Source organism: Oncorhynchus keta, chromosome 5, assembly GCF_023373465.1.
Source record: "Oncorhynchus keta strain PuntledgeMale-10-30-2019 chromosome 5, Oket_V2, whole genome shotgun sequence".
Classification (NCBI taxonomy): domain Eukaryota; kingdom Metazoa; phylum Chordata; class Actinopteri; order Salmoniformes; family Salmonidae; genus Oncorhynchus; species Oncorhynchus keta.
The window spans coordinates 33,552,136-33,560,952 of NC_068425.1; the positions used below are offsets into that span (position 1 = coordinate 33,552,136).

The 8,817-nt window shown below is 44.4% G+C and overlaps 1 long non-coding RNA gene and 1 pseudogene across 2 annotated transcripts; both read right to left on the bottom strand.

Moving 5' to 3' along the window:
* The window catches only part of LOC127930179 (sodium-dependent neutral amino acid transporter B(0)AT2-like), a 38,521-nt pseudogene that overhangs the window by 20,070 nt on the left and 9,634 nt on the right, over positions 1–8,817 (bottom strand).
* On the bottom strand, positions 184–1,086 carry LOC127930181 (uncharacterized). Of its 2 annotated transcripts, none has more exons than XR_008137128.1 (3): positions 974–1,086; positions 621–928; positions 184–400 (listed from the first exon to the last, which is right to left on the bottom strand). It is a non-coding gene; the product is annotated as an uncharacterized LOC127930181 (long non-coding RNA). The 2 variants fall into 2 exon arrangements; XR_008137127.1 differs by having other exon boundaries at positions 185–400; positions 577–928.

The window sequence follows — 8,817 nt, forward strand, 5'->3', positions numbered from 1 at the left end:
GCACTCTATTTACCTATAAAGTGCAGCACTACTTTTTGACCAGGACCTATTGGGGCTCTGCCTCTCTGGTCAAAAGTAGTGCACTACAGATCTGCTATCTTAATTTAATCACTCTGTTGTTGCAGATCATTTTCCTGCACAGGAAAAGGAAACGCTCATTTTGCAGGAAATGCAAATTTTTGTGAATTAAAATTTTTAAAAGGCTTCTAACGTTTGTAATTTCCACTTTAACATTTCAGACCTGATTTTCCCTACATAAATGTCCATTAATTATAATCCACATAATAATTGACATTTCCTGTTGCAGCAGGATTATTTTCGTGCTGTGAGAAGCAGGTTCAATTTCAGGTACGGCATCTGTACATACAGCATGAAATAAGGTGCCATTTGGGACCAACCCCTGTTGTGCTCACCATGCAGCTGGAGTAGCCGATACCGGCCAACCTGTTGTGCTCACCATGCAGCTGGAGTAGCCGATACCGGCCAACCTGTTGAGCTCACCATGCAGCTGGAGTAGCCGATACCGGCCAACCTGTTGAGCTCACCATGCAGCTGGAGTAGCCGATGCCGGCCAACCTGTTGTGCTCACCATGCAGCTGGAGTAGCCGATACCGGCCAACCTGTTGTGCTCACCATGCAGCTGGAGTAGCCGATACCGGCCAACCTGTTGTGCTCACCATGCAGCTGGAGTAGCCGATACCGGCCAACCTGTTGTGCTCACCATGCAGCTGGAGTAGCCGATACCGGCCAACCTGTTGTGCTCACCATGCAGCTGGAGTAGCCGATACCGGCCAACCTGTTGTGCTCACCATGCAGCTGGAGTAGCCGATACCGGCCAACCTGTTGTGCTCACCATGCAGCTGGAGTAGCCGATACCGGCCAACCTGTTGTGCTCACCATGCAGCTGGAGTAGCCGATACCGGCCAACCTGTTGTGCTCACCATGCAGCTGGAGTAGCCGTGCACCGGCCAACCTGTTGTGCTCACCATGCAGCTGGAGTAGCCGATACCGGCCAACCTGTTGTGCTCACCATGCAGCTGGAGTAGCCGATACCGGCCAACCTGTTGTGCTCACCATGCAGCTGCAGTAGCCGATACCGGCCAACCTGTTGTGCTCACCATGCAGCTGGAGTAGCCGATACCGGCCAGCTTGGGGAGATGTGCTTCCACACACCGATGCTGCCCTGACGGATACACTGGCCTGCAGCCAGCTCCATGAAGAACAGGGGAACCCCCACCACCACCAACAGCATGACATAGAGAATCATGAATGCGCCTGCCAGGAGAAGAGAGAGGGAGAGGAGGCAGAGAGTTAAAGGGGAAATCTGCAGTTCACTGTTTCGGTAAACAACTGAGGGATGGGGTTGGAGAAATGTAACCACTCTCAGATTCAAAGACAGAGCTATGATGCAAGGACTGACAATCCATAAGATTTAAACATATATAGTTTTGTTTACAAACAAAGGAACAACACAAGCTTATTTCTTGAGTTTTGGAATTAGACAATTGAACTAAGGTCATGAGGCATTTTTAAGTTATTGATAAGGGAATGTATATGTTTAGAGTAATAATAAGAGAATCTGAATGACATTAAGAGTAATGACTAAAGTATTTCACCCTAATAGTTACAGAAGCTTAGACAATGTGTTTCGACATAATTCTAGAATATTGTGAGTCAGTGGGAACATTGTGTTTGTGTGTGATAAATAGGAACTTGACAACACACATGTTTTGGTACTGTGAGACCAAGGACAGGAGATAACGTTCCTCCACCCAGGGAGGAACAGATGCGCTTGTAGACTTGTAGGTGCTTGTAGGAGTTATATAAAAGGCTATGCGCATTATATGATTTGAGTCTTGGCCTAATTATTATTAAATCCAAGGTCTTACAAACCTCGGGAATTTGTCAAAGCTTTAATAATGGTTAGTTATTATCATTGGGATTGAAAATTCTCGTGACAGTTATATTATTCAATATTCAATGGCTATATACAGTAGGGAGAACAAGTATTTGATCCACTGCCGATTTTGCAGGTTTTCCTACTTACAAAGCATGTAGAGGTCTGTAATTTTATCATAGGTACACTTCAACTGTGAGAGACGGACAAAAATCCAGAAAATCACATTGTATGATTTTAAGTAATTAATTACTACAGGACTCCCAATCACTGCAGTATGTGATACAGCCCAGGATCGAACCATGGTCTGTAGTGACGCCTCTAGCCCGTTGCGCCATTCAAGAGAAAGAGACTGAATGGGGTTAGACAGAGAACAGATGGAAAAACACGAGTGAAGGAGACAGGGGAGGGAGAGATAAAACAATGGAATAAAGTAGAGGGAAAAAGCGAGAGCGAGAGAGAGAGTGAATGGGGTTAGACAGAGAACAGATGGAAAAACACGAGTGAAGGAGACACGGGAGGGAGAGATAAAACAATGGTATGAAGTAGAGAGTAAGAGAGAGAGAGAGGGAGGGGGGGACGAGTTAGAGAGAAAGAAACCTACTCCTTCAAAAAGTATCTGAAAGTGATGGTTCTAGTCCCCCAGCATAAAGTATCTGAAAGTGATGGGTCTAGTCCCACAGCATAAAGTCTGAAAGTGATGGTTTTAGTCCCACAGCATCAAGTCTGAAAGTGATTGGTTCTATTCCCACAGCATAAAGTCTGAAAGTGATGGTTCTATTCCCACAGCATAAAGTCTGAAAGTGATTGGTTCTAGTCCCACAGCATGAATTCTGATAGTGATGGTTCTAGTCCCACAGCATAAAGTCTGAAAGTGATGGTTCTATTCCCACAGCATAACGTCTGAAAGTGATTGGTTCTATTCCACAGATAAAGTCTGAAAGTGATGGTTATAGTCCCACAGCATAAAGTCTGAAAGTGATGGTAGTCAAAGTCCCACAGCATGAATTCTGATAGTGATGGTTTTAGTCCCACAGCATGAAAGTCTGATAGTGATGGTTTTTGTCCCACAGCATAAAGTCTGAAAGTGATGGTTTTAGTCCCACAGCATAAAGTCTGAAAGTGATGGTTCTAGTCCCACAGCATATTAAGATTTCTGATTAGTGATGGTTCTAGTCCCACAGCATCAAAGTCTGATAGTGATGGTTTAGTCCCACAGCATGTAAAAAGTCTGATAGTGATGGTTCTAGTCCCACAGCATGAAAGTCTGATTAGTGATGGTTTAGTCCCACAGCATATATTCTGATAGTCTGAAAGCATGAGTCTGCAGATGGTTCTAGTCCCACAGCATAAAGTCTGAAAGTGATGGTTCTAGTCCCACAGCATAAAGTCTGAAAGTGATTTGGCTCTAGTCCCACATAATAAGGAGCTGAAAGTCTGTTGTAATAATTAGTGATAAAACGTTTGTTGATTAATTTGTGTCCCAACAGTTTGCTAAGATCTGGCAGCAAGCTTATAGGTGGTTAGAGCAGAGGTGGGCAAACTTTTGACTCGCGGGCCACAATGGGTTTAAAATTTGACAGAGGGGAGGGCCAGGAGCATTTGGAGGAGTGTTTGGGCAGATACCATCCTCAGTAGGAGTGGCTATAAAGCATTAAATGTAGTGTGTGCAAACCTCATAGCACAGTAAGAACACCAACCCAATTTATTAACTGTCTTTCAAATGTGAAAAATAGCCCTTATCAGTTAATAAATTTGTCTCAGGAATATGCAAGTGGATATGGCATTTACATACTATTTCAGATACTGGGAGGAGGAAATGTAAATAGATTAAAATAACATACGCACTGTGATTTATCAAGATTGCGTCTGTTTTTTAATAAGTTTCAATCGAAGGTGCAAAGTTAAAGAAATCAGCTACCAAGTGGCATTTATTGAAAAATGGAATCAGTAAATAGAGTCAGCTACCATCCTCAGTAGGAGTGGCTATAGTCAAAACATATTATTACACAACGAAATCCTCAAGCTCAATAATATCTACTTGTGTTAAACTCCATAGAGTCAAAATCATGGATGGATTGTCCTGACCGCGCTCTACAAACTGGCCACCTCGCCTTCACGCGCAAACAGTACACGTGTATCGATTGCCAGAGTCACACAGACATAGGCTGTATAAATATCCTAGTAGGAGTGCTATAGAGTCTGAAAATTTAAATTTAAATTAGGATGGATAGAGCGATACCATCCTGTTAATTAGAGCTACTGTACCGCCTGTGCGTAAATGCGCATTGCTCTTAATTAGAGTCAGCTACCATCCATTTTTTCAGTAGGAGTGGCTATAAGTCAGCTACAGTAGGTGTTTCCATATGCATTTTGGCTATTCAGATAATCCTCAGCAGAAAAGTCAGCTACCATTTCAGTGGGAACAGTGTTGTCAGTCTCCCGAGGAGTTTTTTGCCAGTGCATCAAAGTCTAGAGTCAGCTACCATTTTGTTGTGGCAATTCTCAGGACCATCTGAGGTGTTGGTCAGTTAACTTGGATCTGTGATGGGCTTTGTTGATTTTCAGTCAGCTAACATCTGCTCACACACGTGGTATAGAGCCAAACATCCTCAGTACCAGCATCTTCTGCGCCCATCCTCCGGAGGTTTGGAATCCTCAGTAGGAGTGGCTATAGAGTCAGCTACCATCCTCAGTAGGAAAGGCTATAGAGACTTGATACCATCCTCAGTAGAGTGGGAGTCAGACTGAAGATCGATCAGTTCAGCTACCATCCTCAGTAGGAGTGGCTAGAGTCAGGTCTTCAGTAGGAGTGGCTAGGGACAGGACACCAGTTGAAGTGACTTAGAGTCAATTTTTTCAAAATCTTAAGAGTCAAAATTCTCTGTGCAGAGTCAGTCCAGTGATTTGCAGTATTTCTTCCATTTCGGGCTATAGAGCAGATACCATCCTCAGTGTGGGAGTCAATACCATCCTCAGTAGGATTGGCTATAGGGGTCAGATTGCCTGGGCTATAGATCAGAAACCATCCTTGAGTTTGCTACCATCCTCAGTAGGATGGCTATGTCAGATACCATGATTCAGTTTGGATTTGGCTATAGAGTCAGAACCATCCTCAGTAGGATTTGTGGCTCTCAGATCCATGTACTGTAGGCAAACTGGCTTAGTAGTCAGATCAGCTCATTCATGTGAAAATATGTCCACAGCAAGGGCAAAGTCACAAAGCCAGTTTGTGTCGCTCCATCCTCAGAATGGCTATAGAGTTCCCATTAAATTAAAAATGAGCGATAATCTCAGTCTTTGGCTCCCAGACTCGTTGAAACCTTTCCCCAGTAACTTCAGAACCCGTAGGAGTGGCTATAGAGTCAGATACCATCCTCAGTGATGGCTATAGTCAGCTACCAGCAGTAGGAGTGGCTATAGAGTCAGATACCATCCTCAGTAGGAGTGGCTATAGAGTCAGATACCATCCTCAGTAGGAGAAGTTTACAGAGTCAGATACCATCCTCAGTAGGATGGCTATAGAGTCAGATACCATCCAGGAAGTAAGTGGCTATGAGTCAGATACCATCCTGTGGCTTAGAGTCAGATCCCATCCTCAGTAGTGGAAAGCTAACATCCTCAGTAAGAGTGGCTTAGAGTCAGATACCATCCGAGTATCCTAGAGTCATTCATCCTCAGTAGGGATGGCTATAGAGTCAGATTTTTCCAGTCAGTACCATCCTAGGAATGGCTATGAGTAAGATCCATCCTCAGTAGGAGTGGCTATGACATTAAGAGTTATAAGTCAGATACCATCCTCAGTAAGAGTGGCTATCAGCAGCACCATCCTGTAAGAGTGGCTTAGAGTCAGATACCTCTCAGTAAGAGTGGCTATCCAGTGATACCATCCTCAGTAAGAGTGACATAGTCTCCCTCCGTCAAGTTTATCTCAAGAGTGGCTATTCAGATACCTCCTCAGTAAGACTATAGAGCAGATACCATCCTGTTCCAGTATAGAGTCAGATACCATCCTCAGTAAGAGTGGCTATCAGTACCATCCCAGTGAGTGGCTATAAAGCTACCATCCCAGTAGGATGGCTTTAAAGCTGACCATCCTCTAGGAGTGGATCAATCAGTAGAGTGGCTAGAGTCAGCTGTCCTTTATGTGGCTTTTCAAACCATTCAGTGCTAGAGTCAGGATCCTCATAAGAGTGGCTAAGTCAGCTACCATCCTTAGGTTGGCTCATAAGTCGCTACCATCCTCGGATAAAAATGGCTAGGAGCTACCAGTCCTCCAGGGAATGGCTATAGTCAGCTACCATCCCAGTGCTATAGAGTGATACCATCCTCAGTAAAGTGGCTTGTCAGCTTTGTAGGTGTGCTTCAGCTACCATCCTCAGTTGACTGGCTATAGAGTCAGCTACCATCCTCAGTCAAAGAGTGGCTATAGAGTCAGATACCATCCTCAGTTCTTAGAGTGCATCCTTGCTGGCATAGTTTCAGATGCCAGCAAAGTGGCTTAGAGCTTGATATTGTAGGAGTGGCTATAGAAGATACCATCCTCAGTAAGAGTTCTATAGAGCATACCATCCTCAGTACAGTGGCTATGAGTCGGACCATCCTCAGTGAGGAGTGGCTATTTCAGCTACCATCCCAGTAGGAGTGGCTATAGTCAGATACATCCTTGTAGCAGTGGCTATAGCTGCACTGCTTCCATCCTCTTTGGTGGCTATTTCAGATACCATCCTCAGTAAGAGTGGCTGAAATAGAGTCAGATACCATCCTCAGTAAGAGTGGCTATAGTCAGCTACCATCCAGTAGGTGTGGCTATGTGCTACCATTTTGAGTGGCTATAGAAGCTACCATCTAGTTGGCAGTGGGCATTCAGTAAGAGTGGCTATAGAGTCAGATACCATCCTCAGTAAGAGTTTACTAGTAGCTACTTTCAGTAGGTGTGGCTATAGAGTCAGCTTCTTGGCTATAGTCAGCTACCAGCCTCAGCAGAGGGCTATAGTCAGCTACCATCCTCAGCAGGTGAAGAGTCAGATACCATTAAAGTGGCTATAGAGTCAGCTACCATCCCCAGTAGAAATGGCTATAGTAAACCATCCTCGTAGGAGTGGCTATAGTCAGCTACCATCCTCAGTTGGGGCTATAGGTCGATACCATTTTCACAGGAGTGGCTTAGAGTCAGCTACCATCCTCAGTTGGCTATAGTTTGGCTATAGAGTCAAAAATACCATCCTCAGTAGGACGGCTATAGAGTGCTACCATCCTCAGTAGGAGGGCTATAGTCAAACTACCATCCTCAGTAAGAGTGGCTATAGAGGCATCCTCAGTAGGAGTGGCTATAGAGTCAGATACCATCCTCAAGGAGTGGCTATAGGTTTACCATCCTCATTTTTTAAGAGTGGATAGAGTCAGATACCATCCTAGTAAGAGTGGCTATAGAGTCAGATACCATCCTCAGTCTGGGAAGTCAGCTACCATCCTCAGTAGAGTTTAGAGTCAGCTACCATCCTCAGTAGGAGGGTATAGAGTCAGATACCATCCTCAGTTTGGCTTAGAGTCAGCTACTATCCTCAGTGAGTGGCTATAGAGTCAGATAATCCTCAGTAGGATGGCTATAGAGTCAGATACCATCCTCATAAAGTGGCTATAGAGTCAGATACCATCCTCAGAAATGGCTATAGAGTAGATACCACTCAGTTGGCTATAGTTGCTACCATAGTAGGATGGAAGAGTCAGATACCATCCTCAGTAAGAGTGGCTACAGAGTCAGATACCATCCTCAGTAAGAGTGGCTATAGAGTCAGATACCATCCTCAGTAAGATGGCTATAGAGCAGAACCATCCTCAGTAAGAGTTGGCTATAGAGTCAATACAGGAAGGTTGGCTATAAAAGTTTGGCTTATAGAGTCAGTTTCATCCTCAGTAAGAGTGGCCAGAGTCAGATACCATTTATTTAAGAGTGGCTATAGATCAGATACCATCCTCAGTAATCAATAGAGCAGATAATCCTCAGTCTGGGGAGTGGCTATAGTTTTTCCTTCAGCACTACCATCCTCAGTAGACAAAAAGAGTGGCTATAGAGTCAGTCCCATTTCAGTAGGAGTGGCTTAGATCAGCTCCCATTTCAGTAAGAGTGGCTATAGAGTCAGATACCATGTAAGAGTGGTTTAGATGACCATCCTCAGTAAGATGGCTATAGAGTCAGATACCATCCTCAGTAGGAGTGGCTATAGAGTCAGCTACCATCCAAACAAAGTGGCTATAGAGTCTTGAATCCTCAGTAAGAGTGGCTATAGAGTCAGATACCATCCTTTCTATAGAGTCAGATACCATCCTCAGAGGGTGGCTAGCAGAGTCAGATACCATCCTCAGTAGGAGTGGCTATAGAGTCATTTACCATCCTCAGTAAGATGACTATAGAGTCAGATAGTTTCAGAGATGTTAGAGTCAGATACCAAACAGACAGCTATGAGTTATACCAAGTAAGAGTGGCTATAGAGTCAGCTCCCATACCTCAGTACTCTTGGTTATAGAGTCAGACTACCATCCTCAGTAAGAGTGGCTATAGAGTCAGATACCATCCAAGTAAATGGCTATAGAGCAGAACCATCCTCAGTAAGAGTGGCTCTAGAGTCAGATACCATCCTCAGTAAGAGTGGCTATAGAGTCAGATACCATCCTCAGTAGGAGCTATAGATCAGCTCCCATCCTTTGGCTTAGAGTCAGCTCCCATCCTGTAAGAGTGGCTAAACCCCATCCTCAGTAAGAGTGGCTATACAGATACCATCCTCAGTAGGAGCCTGTCAGATACCATCCTCAGTAGGAATGGCTAAGGTCAGCCAAGTAAGAGTGGCTATAGAGTCAGCTCTTTCAGTAGGAACAGGCTATGAGTCAGATACCATCCTCAGTAAGATGGCTTAGAGTCA